Below are 19,141 nucleotides of genomic sequence, written 5' to 3'. Positions count from 1 at the left end.
CCTTCTCGGTATTAGAGAACCTCGAGGAATGCAATGGTGCGCATTATGCATTATAGCTATACCTTTTTGTTGTCCTAGAAAGTCAACCGCTGTATCGGAATATTGATTCAATGAACAACGTCCGTTGCAGCTGCCATCTGGACGAGCACACTTCATCATAACCGCTCGTAGACTTTCTTTTGCAGGAAAAAAAAAAAGTGCTGAATAATATCATGGCTCGTATCAGTGTCGAGTTTTCTCTCTTTTTTTTTTATCTACGTATGTAGGTTGCTGCTATTTATCAACAGTCGGCTACCGAACAAGCCGTCGCTCTGTCCTCACACACGGCTCTACAATGAACCCTTCAACAGAGCAACCGCAAAACAATGCGGCTGTGTGTTGTTCGTCACTTACATAGGATTTCTTATACGCCTCCCTTTACTTTTCTTTTTTTTTTTTTTATTTGTTCTCTCACAATGAAATTAAATTCACAGGACGCACGCATGGAAAGTAAAAAGAAAAAAAAAAGAGTCTAGGCTCTTGTTGTATAGGACAAGTAAAAATAGTGTACAAAACTCTTTGCGTTTATACAGCGCCAAAGATATGGGTGGGTGATGGCAAAGGAGGACGAACGAGGTGGGAGGGTTAATCATGTCTGACAAGTATTTAGCGAAGCAGCGAAAGTTTATTCTTTTTGTTTTTTTTTTGTTTTTTTTTTTTCTCATGAATTTTCGTTTTCCAGAAAGGGCAACGAGGGAGCAGCGGGAGCGAGACATGGGAAACTAAAAAACAAAAGCAAGAAAAATAAAAATGAAAAAGAAACGAAAGAAAACAACAAAAAAATTACACGTGTGATAAATGTCTGCAGAGACTGCGTCGTGAAACCTCTAAAAAGAAGAACAACAGCAACGAGAGCCCCCAAAAAAAGAAGTGGGGTCTAAAAACGCCGACCACCCAGGTGGGTAATAGGAAAAAAAAAAAAAAGAAAAAGAAAAACTCTCGTGAAAACACAGTTCTATCTGTGTAGATCTTACAGTAGAAGATGAAGGGTTTTTTTCTTTTCTTTTTCCTTTTTTCTTCGTAGAGTCTTATGTAAGTTTTTGTTTTGTTTTTCTTCATCATTTTATCTTCTTGAAAGGCGCATCAACGACGATGAGAGCGAGGCTCTCGTGTGCGTTGTCTGTTGGTTTTATAATGACGGTTTAGCAAAAGGCAAACAACCAAACATTGGATCAAAACGAGGGGGGAGAAAGAAAAAAAAGGAAAGAAAAACAAAAAAAAAAAACAAAACAAATAATACGCACGCTCACGTTGGCTGAGCTGTAGGTACGTCATTTTTAACGGATAACACGATAAGAGCAGATGCCCGTTCGCGTGATGAGTCTTTTTTTGGGGGCTGCGTGATGGTGTCACTCATCATCGTCATTCATTGTAGCACACGGAAAGCCGATTCGGCAACCCGCGCTGGCCGTCTTGCATTACAAGGCTGTGCAACAAGCCCCAGCCACCGCCCGAATTCGAGATCCACCTTGATGATTTTTTAGCAGCCAACTCCCCTTGTCTCCTCCCTGTTGACTCTTTAGGCTCTCGTATATCTTAACGTGCTGGTGCAGTTGGTGAAAGTCTTGCGCACGTACACGTCTAATATGCCCACATATGTCGTATGCGGCTATATAGGCGACTGAATTATTATTATTATTATTGTGCATGGCCAAAAGACGACATGGTGCACGGAGTTTAAAAGAAGCCAAAGCCCAAAAGGTGGGGGAAAAAAAGGAAGAACAGTAAAGAAAAAAAAAAAGAAAAAGATTATTTTCTTTGAAAGAGGAGGAGCGAATGTCGGCAGATAGTTTAGCTGGTAAAAATTACCGCAAAGGCATTAGCGACTGGCGAGCATGCAAAGTAAAGAAAATATTATGTCGCGTCATTTGCATACGCACGCTGATTACGACATGGAAATCGATGTCAGCGGACGGGCACTGCATCCAACCGCCAATGCACCTGCAAAGCCAAAAGCCAAAACCGACGTAGAACGCGGAGATGGGAAAACACACAAAAAAAAATGTTCATATAAGCCGAAAGTATAATAAGTGTTGAGCGAAATTTGTTAAAGGAATTTTCAATATCTGTCGGTTCCTTCTCTCTGGCCGCTTTGTTTTTTTCTGTACGTGTGTGTTGTGTGTGTACGTATTAATGTAGCGGTGTGGCCCCCTAAACAAAAATAAAAAATCAAGCGCTAAACAAAACGAGCTAGGTGGCCGAACGATATTAAGAATCGGCTATGAATCATCGTTCAAATGATGCATGCGAATTTGGCATTCAGAGTAGATAAATAGATATGGAAGTCGCCCTTTTTTTTTTTTGCGTTTTTCTGTAATCGATTATACCAACGCAAGAGTCGCCTTGGGGCTGGCAAATTCCATTCACTTGTCAGCATGTGGAACGAGTCGGACGATGGCGTTCAACCATAAACGTATATAACCAGCCAGAGCCCAGAGTTACGCACAACGTACAAAAACACGAGCCACACACATACACACAGAGAGAAAAACACCACAAAAAGAAAACAAAGTAATAATCATAGAATGAAAAAGAAAAAAAAAAAAAAAAAAGAAAAGAGATTGAAAAGGCATTGGCTTCGTTCTTCATTAGCATGGCAATATAACTCAGTTTTTTTTTTGTTTCTTCTGTAAATAGGTCAAACTTCTTTTGCGAAAGAGACCGCCAAGGCGGCCTTCAGGAAGAAGAAGAAAAAAAAAAAGAAAAGAAAAAACGGCATCCCCTTCAATCGGTCAGTACATCATCGCCGAAGCATCAGAATGCGTCTCCATCAATTTGAGCCGCTAGTTAGCTCCGTCGTCAACGTCTACCAATACATACACGACGATTTGCCGGCCCGTTGAAGATGCCGCGCCGCCTACCGCCGTGTGATGCATCCAATTTTAAAACCGTTGCCCGTCCTACATCGTACATCCTTTTTTGCGTTTTTTTTTTTTTTTTTTAATATTTAAACATTTTATTTATGGATTGAAAAACTGGCGGCGAAAGCGAAACACAGATCCGGCCTTACAATCATCCATTTTTTGTTGTTGTTGTTGTTGTTGTGGCTGCGGTACTTGTATGCATTATACATTACGGCATCAAATTACAATCATCGACTAAGCTAAAAAAAAAGAAAAAAAAATGAGCAAAAAAAAAAATAAAATAGTGGGGAGAGAGAGAGAGAGAGAGAGAGAGAGAGAAGGAAAAAAAATAGAAATCGTTTTGCATATGGCACAAAATTTTGATCCAACATTTATACCACATCGCGTGGGGGCTATATAGGCGTTAAAAAAAAAATTCTCGTGACATGAGTTGCTGGTGTACTGTATATCCCTACTAGTATTCATCAATGCGAAATCGTCAACGATATAGACAAGCTTTTTTTGTGCCATTAAAAACGTTGAATAGGTCATTGGGAGTTCTTTTATAGTCGAAGAGGACATAAAAGAAAACTGTCGCAAAAAAAAAAAGAGCGATATATAGAGTCACGGATTATGTTCTCGAAGAATATAGATAGCGTCACAGACGGTGGTTTCCAAATAAGAAAGGATCAAAAGAAGAAGACGAAGAAGAAGAAGAAGAAGAAAAAAAGCTCAAATGCAAATAGAGTTTGATGATCCATCTTACTGCTGCCGTTATCCTCATCAAAGTAGATAACAAGGTAGGATAATTATTCTTTCTAAACAAGAGTGTTGTAAATCGTCCGCTGGCTCCATTCAATGTTGTTCATTACCACTCAACGTAAAGACTCTTTTTTCGGCCGTTAAAAACGGGGAATAGCAAATCATCAAATATAGCCGCATTCCTTATATCAAACTTGACGATCAACATCCCCACCGCACAACACACACACACAACTTTCTTTGCACATTAATTGTGAATTACCACACGCGCGGCCCTTGACGGACCGACCAAAACCTTGAATATATACTGTATATATTTTTTTTCATCTTTCTCGCCCACTGCCATCAGACGTAACAGCTCCCTTGCTGAAAAAAAAAAAATTAACGAGATCCCCCCCGTTATTATGTTATATTAACGAGATTCGCACACAACAAGTGAACGAGAGGCTATCATCTGGCCCAAACGGTCAACGTCTCGAGCTCTTAGTTATTTATACGCACTACAATCTAGAGGGGATCCGTGCCGCCGGCTTTGAGTAGCATCAAAGTCCAAACAGATAAACCATTTACACTTACAAAAAGGTGCTCTTCTTCGGCTCAAAAAAAAAAAGAAAAGCTACACCACCAACTAACTGTAAATATAGCCTACTATTTTCGTATTTTTCAGTGCTCTTCAGCTTGCGCGCCGCGTAAATAATATCTTTTTTTCCCCTTCTCTTTCTATGTACGTGCCGCCTGTGAAAAGAAAAAAAAAATTGCGTTCGTGGACTTCGGCACTTAGAACGGCCGCTAGTTGAAAGAAGAGAAGGAAAAAAAAAAAGCGTGCGACGACGGACGGTTTAAGACGAGGTGTGTTGCTCTAGCCGCCACTCTTCAGCACGAAAACTGGTAATGGATTTCGATTCAGCTGTTGATCACTATAATTAAAAAGCAAACGGGGGGAATAGACTTGCTCGCTAAAGCAGTGCCAGTGAAAGTTTTCATGTTGTTGTTTCTTTTTTTTTTTTTCTTTTTTCTGTGTGTGGCTCCTTTAATTCACAGCGCCCAAGCCTTCTAACTGGCATGAGAGCGAAACCGGCATGACAGAAAAAGATGGCCGTTGAAGATATATAGTAGCTTGAACACGAGATAGAGAAAGAGAAAAAAAAATGAAAAAGAGAGAGAGAGAGAGAGAGATTAAAGCTGCGTGATGTGGCTGCAATAATCAAATACCTCCTCAGGTCTCTCTCTTTATCTATTATCTCTTTTATTTCTTTTTTTTTTTTTTTTTCTCTTTCTTTCCTTCGTGCATGTGATTCGACATTATCCGCTTTAATGTTTGAGCCTATCGATCGCACCACCTCGGCGCACAGACTAGAATACGTATACACAACATGACCAATCAATTGTTCAAATCTAAATGTGCATTAACGGCAGCAGCACCGACCAACCAAAAATAACGCGGTGCACAATTGTGTACATTTTCTTTTCATTTTTCTTTTTCTCCGATAAAAAGAAACACCTTGCACGGTCGGGCTCGTCCTCACGAGCCGGTAAGAGAACAACAGAGCGGTGCGCTGTTTTTGCAGCAGAGAAAAGAAACAGCAGTTATGTCGGCTGCCAATATGCTAATCATTTCACTTTATCTTCTCGCCGCCGACTGCTAACCTCCGATGTATTTGTTCGTTGGATATGGTGTGTATAGCCAGAGTCGATCAATTCCACCACCAACAGCCGTTGCCATATCGTCGGACTCTCTCTCTCTTACCACATACCACCATAGATATACCACCCTCTGTTGCCTTGTGTTCTTAATGACTGATATGCGCCGAAGAGACGCAGCCGACGCGCTCCATTCATCTTTTTGTATTTGCTATAATTTTTTTTTTCTTTCTTTTTTTTTTTTTTTTTTTTTTTTTTTGATTTACGTGTTTCTTTTTTTCCTTTGGCCCTTCGTCATTTTTCTTTTTTCTTCTTTTTTACTTTCTTTTTCGTTTGGCGGAATAGTGCGCTTACGTAAGAAGTCGTCGTAATTGATCTTTTCATTGGGTAGTTTAACGCGGTAGATGAGTTGATAAATCAACCGCCCATGTTTTAAAACCATCGGTACTTGTTTCTCCTCCGATAGTGCATTTACGCTGTGCCGTCTATTTAGTGACTGAATGTACCGCGAATAATTCAAAACTACTTTTTTTATTTATTTTTATTATTTTCCCTTCGAAGAAAAAAAAAAGAAAGAAAGAAGGCAGCTAGTAAAGTAGATAAACTGCTGTGTAAATGTATGCGTTTATAGAAAGAGAAGAGAAGAAGTGGGGAAATCCAAATGGCGCGGCACGTACAAATTTGAATACATATTACACTCGTTGGGTTTTAAATTTTATCCGCTTCCCATAGCCACAGTATTTCTGGCATGACAAACCAGAACTGAGTAAAAAAAAAAAAAAAAAATAAAAAAAAAAAAAAACATTTGAAAGGGTAAAATAGACAACCGGATCGGGGTAATCGCGTTGATAGGTTGCACGCGTATGCGTCCGTATAACGCTACAATCTACACGCTCGATCGACAATAACCGGGAAATGGTCATTTTGCCGGCACATTTACATATAAAAGTATAATGCGGTAACCAAATAGACTGTAGATCATTGCAGTTCAATCTCCTTTTCGTTCTTATGGGACACGCTTTGTGCATCTGCGCGCTCGCGCGAATATGTCAAGCACGTCAGTGTTTTTTTGATAGACAAGCGGTCGACGTATCAGTCGATTTCCATCTGAGACACAAATGCGAGCAACAACAACAACAACAAAAAAAAGAACGGGTAAGAAATTCAAATGACATGTCCGTTCGGCCTGTGTTACGTTTCGGAGTTTCGCTCTGGTGACGTCCTGCCAGCGTGGCTCGTCTGCTGTCACGGTGAGTGCAATGAACGTATCCATTTCACGGTACAAAATAAGGACGCGTGTTGTGCATATATCGGCATTCAATCTCCGCTTGCGTAGAGCCAACCGATTTCGATCTGCATTTGGTCGACCGCTATAGAAATCGAATAAATAAATAAATAAATAAATAAATAAAACCATTAAAAACAACCGGCTGCTGGATAAGGATTCTCAGTTGTTACGTTTTAATGGTGACATCGTCTGATGCTCGACATGTTCCACCGTACGATGAACTGAATGCAGCAATCACTCTTGATGGCGATGGCTTTTTTTTTTCTTTTTATTTTTGCCGTTAGCTGGGCTCCTCCTCTGTCATTTGGTGCATCGTTTTCTTTTTTAAATATATATTTGGTTTGCTAATGAGGAAGACGTTCTACGTGTCGTCCTGCTGGTGCCATAGTCCGTAATCACCACATTCACTCCACCAGCTTGGAAGTTGTGTAGCTCTTTTCGGTGGGGGCTATATGAAACAAACGCGTCTACCATTATTCACCCTGCGTTCTAAACGCTCTGCCTTTTTTTTTTTTTCCTTCCCATTCGGCACAGCTGCGGGATTACGAGACATTGCATCCTTCTTCAGAATTTGAAGAAAGAAAGAAAGAAGGGAAAAAAAACGTTCTCTTCGCGTGTTTTTAAATTACCATCGAGACCAACATTTATAAAGAGTCAGGGCGAAAGAAAGGAAAAAAAAAAATAAAAAGAAGAAAACGGAAAAGGTAAAAACAAGAGACAAATTAAACAAACAAAAAAGGAATCTCTTTAGAGTTATGGCTATGATCCAAGTGTGCCGGCTCTTCCATTCGCTTTACGTTTTACCTTTTTTTTTTTTACCTTGTCCCCATGTGTTTCCCCTTCAAGTTTTTTTTTTCTTGGCAATTCTCTTTAGTATGTCGTTGCCAACAGTCAAAAAAAAAAAAAAAAACGGAGGGGAAGAACAAGAAAAAAAGAAACTACTCTTATTGGTCCTGGTCCAGCCTTGACGACACCACGAGACATTGAACGAAATCTATTGTATTATACTCTCGTGGACTATGCCAGGTGATTACTTTTGTTTTTGGCGAGGTGCTAGTTAATGGTTGCTCACGCGGAGACAATCTCGTTTTTGTTTTAACTCGTTTTCCCAGGTGTGCGCTTTCATTGCGAAACGAGATGGAGAAAAACAGATAAGCGAGTTCGCCCTTTTACCATAAACAATGGTAGCCCGTCCTGTATTAGTTTTTCTACGTTTGACTACTTTCAATCTCTAAGCTACCTTGACTTGCGTACAGTAACTACACAAAATGCAAATTCTAAAACAAAACGATATAAAAAAAAAAAATGTTCCAAAACTTGTTCTACTTGAAAAAAACATTGGCAATCACGTTAAATTGATTCATCATTTCTCCACCCCCTTCTTACGCAACATCTTCCGCCGAGAGTGGGTCGCAGTATAAACGATCAACAGCACACGAATAGTGTGCCACGTTCCATGATTTTTTTTTTTTTTTTTTTTTGGCCCCCCACAAGCGCACTCGCCGGCTGTTCGATAAGGATGAAGAAACAATAGGAACCTGGTATAAGCCACAAGCCCATAACCAATGAAAACACGACATTCTAAACGTTTGTTAAAAGCCATTATTAGTCAAGTATTTTATTTTATTTTTCTTTTTTAAAGAAAGCTTTTCTATTCGGCTTTTTGTGGGATTTTTCGTATGTGATATTGCTTTGGATTCGATATACATCGAACTCGTACATGGTCCGGCTTTGGAACTGAATCGGATTTGGTAGCGTACAGCTCTTTAATTTTTCCTTTTTACGTTTTTTTATGTTCATTTTTTTTTTTTTTTGGTTTTCCAGTTTATGGCTGACAGGATGCGCTAGATGGGAGGATGCCATTTGTTTCTTTCATTGGAAAAAAAAAATGCGGAAAAGAAGTGGTGGACTGAAGGGGGAAAAAGTTGGGCGTTTCTTTTTTTTTTCCCAATGTATTCCGAGAGATTTTTCTGGTGGGGGAGGTGGCTCAGTTTCCTGATAAATTATTTCACTTATTCAACTAAAAAAGAAAAGAAGAAAAAAAAGGAAACGAAAGGCTCGGTTAAAGGATGTCGAGAGGATTTGGAACAATTGAAAGATGCAAAAGACCAAGAATACAAAGGAAAGGACCCCCTCCTCCCTACTCAATACACAGGTGAGGATACACCTATAGAGTGCTAGAGAATGGTGAGGGGGTGGGGGTTGTTGTAGTTTATATTGTCTACATTGTACTTTCGGTATATAGATGTGTTTTCTTCACCAGTCCAACAAGAAAAAAAAAGAACGAGATAGACAGACTAGCAGGGGGGGATATATACACTTTAGAAAAGTGTGGGCCCAGTGCCAAAGTTGGTCGAGGGCGGAGCACTTCAAACTTTTTTTTTCAAATTTTATTCTTGCTATATCCTTTGGGCTGTAGCTCTAACAGTTTGACTGTTGGCTGTGTATATATATAGGCTATTGATGCTGGTGCTGCTGGTGGTGGTGGTTTTTTTTTTTTTTTTTCTTTCCTGTATATTTATGACCAAGCGATGTGTCAAAAGGTGTGGGCGAGGGTCGCGCCTTCCTTCCTGCCACGAAACACAACTCGCACAAGAACAACTAAAAAAAAAAAAAATGGTTAAAAAACTACAAAAGCCGGGGGAGGAGAAAAACTTGGAATCCTTTTAGACAGTGAACCAGAAAAGCTACTCGCTTGTCGACAGTTTAAACATCCCCCCTCTTTTTTTTATTTTTAATTCTTTGTCTACCATTTTTTGTTTCCACCCCAACCCCTCCATAACCATCAAACTCTTTCCTTTGTTGTTTTTCTTACGGCTAATTAAACATCAGGTAGCCAAAGCTAAAAAGGGGGTTTTCTTACCCATTCCGAGAAAAGCCGTTTTTCCTGTTCATTGGAAAAAGTAAGGAGACAACCCGGTTCAAAGTTTGCCTTCTTCTAATGAGTTTTGTGGCTGCTCGGGAGGTCAAGGATGTTTGACTATAGTTGAAAAAAAAAATACGAAGTCAGTAGGCGACACAAAGACATTTAAAAAGCAAGAAAAAACAGCAATAAATAAGAACGAAACTGTGTAATATACTAAAATCCCTAATCGTGACGTGAACGGTCGCCATCGTAGTACAAAACTTTTAGGAATTTCTAACCAGCATAGAATGACGCGTTCCAACACAAGAAGAGTTTGCCTGTATAGTTTATAGGAGTGCAAAACAATGTCTCCGTGTAGTAAATGTGCTTTGAAATGACTTGTTAACGCTTTACCTTTCCAAAGCGTTAGAACACCCAGCTGCCCTGCACCAACTCTACCCTTTTTCGTTTGAGGCTGAGGAGTGTCACCTGTATGGGGTATGACAACCGGAACAGGGATGAAAAAAAAAAGTAATGTTACGTTATGTAATGAATAACCTTCTGAATGGGAATCGCCCGCTTCTCAAGCAGCGAACTTCACTGCAGAGCGTCCTGTGACTGGTCCTGTCCCATTTGTGCATGACACACTGCGGACACACATCCATTAGGCCTACATAAAATATATGTAAACAAGCAGATAAGTTATGTGCCAAATTTACGGATTCCAATTTCCTAACTGCAAGCAAACATTCGTGACATGTTGGTTAACTACTACTGCACGTGTGAAATACTGTGACAGTTCAAATCTATAACATGTACTGCCTTTTGAAGTAGAACTACTTTCTGATCACTTTCATTTTTTTGGTGGTACCGTCCAAATCTCCCGCCCCCCAAGATACGTCGATATTTTGGGTTCGCGGTATGATAAGGTAAAAACAAGGTTGGCCGTTACTTTGGTAGAGCAAAAAAAAACTTCCTAAAATAGCAAAACGGAAGCGTTATCCGTTAACTTAATGGACCTGTGCATGCTGTTTCATCTATAAATACAATGCGTACCGCACATAGACGATGTCTGTAGTCCTTGTAACGCCACGAAGGAGCCCTGTTACAGTTTTCTCTTTCATTTGATTTGTTTGGTACACAGTAATACACTATCCTATTTCCATCCTCTAAACGGCTTTGATAGGCAAATTCAGTTGAAAAAAAAAATTTCTATTGGGGCTTTCTACAGAAGAAAAAAAGTATGCAAACAAATTGATAAATCGATTGTTTTCTTCGTATCTGGCCAGTAAAGCGAAATTTTCATTTACCCACTTCCAAGTGCTTTACAATCTATGCCGCACTAAGAGCCGGAAGATTTGGTGTAAAAGCGAAAATGTATAACTCAAGCCAAATCTCAGGTGTTACGTGTAAAGGCCCTTTACTTTGCTTTATACTTTTACAGCTCACATTAATCGTTTCCAGTGAATTGGTGATTATGTCCATGCAAGTTCTTCTTCTGTTCATCTTAACATGGACGTGTCTATTTTTGTATGCCGCACTGATATTTAAAAAAAAAACCAATAAGGAGTCCAATAAGGAACACAACAAACGGATCGAAGTATGGCAATGACACTTGGAAAAGAATATCCGTCACCAAAGGTGCAAAAAAAATTTGACTGTGGAAAGAAATTATTCTGGGGATATAGATTTGGAACAGATTGTACGGCATTTGTGAAAGTAAGGTGCCGAGTAAGCAACTGTTTTATCACTTATATTGCTAGTCTAATGCCTCACGAAGATTTCGACGCTATGCTGATTCATCCACCCGACTCAGAGAACTCCGCACGTATTTAAAAATCGAAGTTCAGATCAAATTTTTTGCCATGTTTACCATCGAGCCGCCTGTGCATATGGCCAAAAACATGGAAGTGTTGTTGACAACTATTTCAACTGGACTATGACCTATCGAACAGGATCTACTTTCCATCTCAAGTACGATGAAATAGTTCCATTAGAAAGTGTACCGAGCACGTTGCAAGAGGCAAATGACGATGCGGCAAGAGATGATGCGATCAGGCATCAATCCAGCCCAGAGAAAAACGAAATTAGTCATTTGGCTGGTATCCAACTGTAACGTAAGTAGCAACAAACAAGAGTAGAGGAGGGTGGGCGCAATTGGAACACGCGGCAATTGAAACAAAAATTCTACCACTTAAAGTACGTAAGAGATTTGGTTTAAAAAATTTGAACTAACGGGAATTAGGGTTCTACATTTTTAGAAAAAATTGGAGGCTTTAGAATTTAAAAGTTTTCGAATTATCCCAGAAAATTGTTTTTTGGCTGTCCATTTGTTGTTTTTTTGCAGACAATTTTTTCGTTTTCACACTGAAAACGATGGAGAAAATCATTAAAAAAGGTCTCCAATCATTCGTCATTCATTAAGCTATAAGTTGATCACATTAATTTTTTTCTAGCTTAACTTTATCACCTATAAAAATTAAAACTCCGAGAAGACCCATGGTCGGAGCAATTGGAACACCTTGTTCCAATTGCGACCCTTCCGTATGCGCGTCTCCTTTACTGTAGTCTGGCAACGGTGTTTCCTACGCAGCGTATTAGCAGAGCTCTTTTTTCAATTATTGTTTATTTTGTATTTTATTTCGTCTGCTGGGTGGCTGGCATTTATCGTCTGCCACAATGTTTTGTGCTTTTATTTACAACGTTGACGAAAGAAATTAAATTTTAAAAATTAAATTAAGGACATTAACAACAATTATGATGTAAGGCCGGACATGCAATATTCGATTATAAAAATTTGATCTCCATACTATTAACCGTTCTTTGGATTACTAACGGTGTTCAGAACCTAATTCAGAAAACTACTAAAATTAATTAAATAATATTTATTTACTATAGAAACTTATAAAACATCTTAAAAAATAAAGATTAAAATTCTCTATATTACTGTAAAAAATTCATCAAAATACGTATCCCAGATTCTGAGATATCGTCATTTTAGTTTTTTCGTAAAACCGGGAGCTCTCTTATGGGAAAACCCACGTTTCAACTGCCCAGACGCCCTGTTTCAATTGCCGAGTAGAATTGGCAATTGAAACAACTTGGGTAACCTCCGGTTTTTTACTCATAGCACACATTAAACTTTGCCGAACCCACCCAAAAAAAATACGGTTATGTAGCTGACATAACTGGCTACAAATCTATATATTTTTTACTTTACTTGGACGATTTTTGTAATCGTACGGAACAAAAATAAGTTTTGTGTTCCAACCACGCCCACCCTCCCCTACGTCAACATATTGAAAAAGTATGTCCCAATCGACATTTTCAGTAAAAGTGGGAAATGTGGTGGCCGGGACGAATGTCCCAGAGAAAAGAATGCAGATGTTTGTTACGATTTGATTGAACAAAGCTACAAGTTCTATTTGGCCTTCGAGAAATCAAGCTGTGCAGAATACGTGAAGGAAAAGTTCTTTGAAATGATGGGCAGAAACATAGTGCCCGTTTGTTTTCGGTGGCGCTGATTATGCTGCCATTGCTCCGCCGTATTCTTACATCAATGCTCTTGATTACACACCTCCTCAACTGGCCGAATAGTTGAACGAGTTGGGATCGCAATGAAACTTTGTACGCTGAGTATTTCTGGTGACGAAACCACACTACCGTGTCAGCAATCTGTATGAGACAACCAGGCAAGCATTCTGTGAGCTCTGTGAAGCTCTTCACTCAACGTCATTGGAAAAATCCACAGTCAAAGGCATGCAGACGTGGTACATAAACCAAGCTCACTGGGGAAATATGCCAATCATCAAAGAAAACTAAATGGCACCTAAGCAACCATCAACGGTTCATTTGATCGCAGTTCAAGTGAATTTGACAGTCAAGCCTTTTAATTCATTACGCGTAATGGACTACAGAAGAAATTACCTGTACACAATTCTATATCTTGCGAGCTCGTGTACAAATTTCATGATAGGGACACTTCCTGCTACAATACTCCTAAATTTTGCACGCGTTCATCCAGTAGGTTTTGAAGTAACCTCAATTTTTTCAGCACTGTAAATTTTGGTCACTTTATAATTTTAAACTATGTTACATTGACATTTAATGTTTTTTTTACTTGTTACCTGTAATTACTGTAACATGTCCAGCCTCAATCTGAGGGTGAAAATGTCTTTCCCGTGCATCCGTGTGAAATTACCATAAAGGCAAGTTGGAGATAGAACGCTGTAGAATTCAACTAGCGAAGCTAACATATTCAGAGCAATATCGGTGCGTCATAGGGCAAACATTGTGTATTAAGAGTTAAGAGTTATTTTAGGCAGAAACGAATCTATTTTCATTATGCGAGTCCGAATGTGTTTCATTACCAATAAGCGGTTGTCGAGTTATCTGTGACGAACAATGCTGCTTACATGTCTAGTGAATTAACTAAAATAATATTTTCTACAGTTAAGAATTCCATTCTGAATTAATAAAAAAATACTTTTATTTAAAATTTATGTTAGTTTAAAAAATGGCATTTTTCCCCCTTACCTGAACATTTGTACGTGGATGACATTGCCATTCACATAGTTATCTAGTTGCCCATTGAAAGTCTTCTAGGGTAAATGTTTAGGCACACGATTGTGGCTGTTGGTAAATTACTTTGGTTCAATCAAAGCATCATGAACATCAGTAAATTGAAATCTAAGAAACTAGTTGTCAAAAGGTTTGGCAGTATACCACTGCTGTCTCAGAGTAGCTAGGTGTTATCCCGGAGAACGTTTAGGAAAGAATTATATTAAAATTAATACTTTCAAAGTGGATTTGCTACACGAATTCATCATTTGCACTTCCATAAACTAGGTATAGGCACATTTGTTGTATAAAAGCTCCTAGCTAAAAGTTAGAGATAGAAATATACTGCTGAAAGCTTCAAAATTGTACGACAATGACAACCGTTTACGTCTTCAATTTCATGTATTCTTCAAACCTTCTATGTACAGGTTACACGGTACGAACGTTGGCAACCTCCTCCAATGTTACATCATCACGTATTTGGAACGCATACACGTGAACGTTAGCTACCGCAGGGTTGAACGAAGATGAGCGACTACGAAGCTCGTAAAAATGATGATGCACGACCAAAAGAAAAGAAAAAAATTTTTTTAAACGAGACGGCGATTTCACCTTCTTTGACCCATCTTTCATAAAACGTTTGTCCTTCCCAACGAAAACGGTTGACAATGTCTAAGCAAAACATCTCGCGCCCATGCCCAAAACGAAACGACAGTACCGTTCGCGTTTTTTTTTTTTTTTTTTTGTGATCCGGGGTCGTGCGGTGTCGTGTTACCAGCCAGATACCTTTCACACATTTATATTTGACGATGAAATGTGTCGTGACCGTGGATTGTTCTCTCTCTCGCTCTCTCGTCTTGTTCCACCTGTCCCCTTGCTCTGTGTCGACATGGTGGATGAAAGTTATGGACGCTGTGGTGGAAGTGTTGGCCATGTTGGTTACATCGTCGATGGCTATTCCGGGCACCGTTCCAGCAATGTGCTCACATCTCGTAGTGGATGGGCAAGTGTATACGAGAAAGCGACATTGAAAAATACACCGAGAAAGGTGCGACGTAGTAAAGAAGGGGGGGGGGGGGAGAGGGAAAGGTAAAAACTTTCGCATTTGTTACCAAATGGCTCGATTGCTCTTGCGGCTCCAATATCTTGTGTGGCCTGCCGATAGTTGCCACTTCACCACAGTCGTTTTTTTCCTATACGATCACTTCGACATTAAAAAAAAAAAAAAACGGCTGAATTTAGCGATGCGCGAAGATGCTGGGGCCGTCATGGAATTGTTAATGTTGGATATAGTAGATACTCAATCCAAGGTTGTATTTTTTATTTTTGCTGTTCAACCGTATCATGATGTCATGCTATATATATTTTTTATTTGATATGTGTATAAAGCATCTTTTGTGTTAAAAAAAAAAGCGGTCAATACGTCATTGGATTTGCATAGCGTGAATCTATGCGGCTCACATTTTTTTTATCAATGGCCAGCAATCAATCAAGTGAGATGCCATTGAAACGTCGTAGACCTTCGAAAGGAATGGCAGTCCAACGCATCGAGATATTGTTTAGCCTACTTACGCGAGATATTGCGATTGATCGAAACGGATAGAGTGCGAAAAAAATGCGGCGGGCCGTACGGTTTGAGTGCCGACGTTCAGGCGAAGGAGAATTGGTCTGTTTCTTTTTAGCGATCTCACCTTCACACACATAGTCCCTCATCCTCTTCGAACGTCTTTTTGTTTACGCATTTTTGCACCCACAGCGATGGCGTTGAAATTTAGTGTGCGTGTCTCGTGTGGATTATAACTTTCCATCCCCCCACCTCTTTTTTTTTTTGTTTTCATTCACATGTGTCTGTATTTTTTAACGACCCGCTATAAAAAGAGCAACACACTTCATCCATCAACTTCGTCGTAATTTAGAATTTTGTTTTCGTTCATTTGATTCAAATGAATTTTGTTTGAAATCCAACTTTGTTATCGCATCGAGGAAAATGGACTCCCGCATTTAACCCTTTTATCCCCTGTCCTATTACCGGGACGCTCGAGGTTTCCTCCCCTCGGCGTGAAAAATTTACATACGCCCTGTTATATCTGCTGACTACAGAAAGAAAGAAAAAAAAACTAAAAGAAGAAATAATCACCGGGTTAAGAAAAAAAAAAAAAACACTACACAGATGCACGATTTGTCTTTCAGCTTTTAGATTTTGCGTTGCATTATCATGTGTCATCTGTGCATTTTCGGCAGCCGACCATCTAGGCACATCTGCGTGAATCTTGGAATCCGTTAATCGACAACAATCTAACAAGGAGTGAGGAGAATTTTACATGAAAAATGGATCTACTTCATTAGCGAGAGCGTACGAGTAATCTCCGTGCGTTTGGCCCTTTTTTTTTTCTTGTTTTTCCTTTCAGGCGTATCGTTCGTTAGAATCTCATTACAACAAGAAAGAAAAAAGAAAACAGAAAAAAAAAAAAGGGTGGAAAAGAGCGAGCGCGTGTGTTGTGTAGCGGGTAGGATGAAAGACTGTGCCTGTATCTTTCTCTCCGCAGGTTCCCCGAAACGGGGTGTACGCAAGGGTCACACGGCTTCAAAGAAAACCTCTGAGCCTGTGGGTAGTTGTGGGGCCCCCATAAAAGTTAATGTATTCACACATCTATAGGAGATTCGGCACACACACATACACACAACGGACAAATACAAGATCTACTTTCACAGATAAGAGGGCACAACGAGCGGCCCGCCGTAGATGCCATCGTTTGGGTGGGATAGGACGCCAGCCTTATAAGACAAAAAAAAAAAGCAAAACAAGGAGCAATGAAGACAATACAAAAAAGATCAAATGTAAAAAAGACAAAACAAAAACAAAAAAAATTACTTTGTGGAAGTAAGAAACAAAAGTTTAACAACAAAAGTCGAAGTTTCTTATGCACCAGGTCACAAGGCTGATCGACATACGCAGCCCAAAATTTGTATGAAATAACAAGCGAGACGAGAAGATGTGGGAAAAAAAACAAAACAACAACCCGAATCTAAGAAATCAAGTAAAAGAAAAAACAAGAGACCCAGTTTTCAGGGTCTAAGCTATTTTGTTTAACTGTCTCTTTTCTCTCTCTCTCTCTCTCTCTCGCTTTTAGTTCTTTTATCGAGTTGCTACTAAACGAAAAAGAAAAAAGAAATGGGAGAGTCATTGAAAGTAACGGCAGCAAACGTCGCAGACTTCCTGCAGTTTCGAAACTCTCTCAATGTCTCATTCGCGTAGTTCCCTTATTTCTTTTTTTTTTTTCCCTCCGTTTCGCTCTTATTATTTTCCGCCCTTTTTGCTGTGTGTTCCAACTTCAATCATTTTTCACCTTTCCTCTCTTTATTGTTGCTAACGTAATTGTATTTTTCTGTTGTGGTTGCTTTTTTTTTTGGGGGGGGGGGGGGGGGGGTTCTTTTGTTTTTCCTAATTTTTTTTAGAGCTTTTCTTTCAAGGTGAAAACTCGTTTTACGTCGACGATTGTCTTTCAGTCCCGGAGGACATCAGTACAATTTTCTTTCAAGCAACATAGAATCTCGGGAAGAATAATCAAAACATTTTAAAAAAAAAGTCAGAGAGAGAAAGAGAGAGAGAAAAAAATAAGTGGACGCCGAGAGCAATAAGAGAAAAGAAAGTGCAAGTCGAAATTGACAAGATCAAGAGCTCCGCAACGAGCGCAGCGCACGAAGCTTGCGACTGCACAAACGATTTCAGTTTCATTCTTCTTTATTTTCTTTGAAACGTCAAGTGATGGCCATGGAAGGGCAGGAAACCTATATTACGTTGTCTGTGGACGCAATCTCTTTTTTACTCCTCCTCCCTTTAGAACGCGATCAGATATCGCGTTTACGGAGAACTTGCTATTATTTCGATCTCTCCCTTTTTTTTTTTTTTTTTTACCTTTTGCCTTTCTCTGTCGATTTTTACGAGTGAGTTTTTTTTTTTCTTTTTAACAGCCGCATGGGCTCGCGCGAGCTAGTCGTTACGATTCCTCCTCCTACCACCCCCCCCCCCCCCCAAAAAAAAAAGAACAACACGAAAGGTTATTTAAGTTGAAGACGAGAAAAAAAAAATAGATAGGGAAATAAGAAAACGACTTGAGATGGACCCATCAGTTCCTTAACGGCTCTTGCGGTGCGGTATCGGCTGATAAATCACCGCGATTGATCCGACCGGTTAGGTGCCAATGAAGTGCTGGTGAGGATTGCGCAAGAGAGAGAGAAAAAAAAAAGCCATTTTCTACACACACGCACATTGTTGAAGCCAAGCTCGAAATGAACGAAGCGCATCTCAACGCATAAAAGTTTTCAAACATAAAGGAAATAGAAGGAAAAAAAAATATATAGGAAAACCTGAAATAAGTGGGAAAAGTATGGGAGATAAAATGGAACTTGGAAATGGCACCGGTAGAGAAAGGAAAAAAAAAAAAAGATAAGAGGGAAAGAAAAAAAAAAAGCTTTCGGTTTAGCTCACGCATCAAACCAAACTCTTATTTTTATATACATTTTTTTGTTAACGCCGTGCCACCCCTTTGTAATAATGGTGGTAGAGTTCCAAAATGCAAATGAGTTTGCCAGAAAAAGACGAGAGACCCTCCAGCCTCGTCCAACCACTTTTTTTTTTCTCTTCGATTTCTGTTTTAGGTTTATTTGATTTTTTTTTTTTTTTACGTTTGTGTCGTTATTTGAACGCTTCGATGATGCTCGTGCAACTAATAACACCTAGGGGGTCACTCATTAGGAGTACTCAGAATGACCGATTTAGCTGTGACGATAAGACAAAAAGAAAACGGCTGTTTGGTGCGGGTGACAATAAGGGAACAATGAAAGTCTTTTAGAGACTAAAGCTTTTGTGTTTTACTTAATTTATTTATTTATATGTATATTTTTTCTCATTTATTTTCCTGTTGACGAAAAGCAGTGAATCATCCGTCTTCATATGCTGTCCGCCTCCATTGAAATAAAGTGGATGAAACCGGAGGCCAACTAAAAAAATAATAGCGGGAACGGGCGCACGGCTGGCGGGCTCAAACGGCCATTTCGATGGTGTGGTGCCGTGGCACGTACTATCCGAACGCCGGCAACCTCCCGCGGACCTGATTAAATAAAAACGTCGTTGGGATTAAATCACCTTCCCCCGAGTGTTTT

At 39.5% G+C, this 19,141-nt stretch overlaps 1 pseudogene; it reads left to right on the top strand.

Annotated features, from left to right (window-relative positions):
• Positions 1–10,339: 10,339 nt before the first annotated feature.
• Positions 10,340–13,240, top strand: LOC130700507 (alpha-(1,3)-fucosyltransferase C-like; annotated as a pseudogene).
• The last annotated feature ends 5,901 nt before the right edge of the window (positions 13,241–19,141 follow it).

This window comes from Daphnia carinata, chromosome 8 (assembly GCF_022539665.2).
Source record: "Daphnia carinata strain CSIRO-1 chromosome 8, CSIRO_AGI_Dcar_HiC_V3, whole genome shotgun sequence".
In the NCBI taxonomy this organism is placed as follows: Eukaryota; Metazoa; Arthropoda; class Branchiopoda; order Diplostraca; family Daphniidae; genus Daphnia; species Daphnia carinata.
This window is presented reverse-complemented; position numbering and strand designations above follow the sequence as displayed.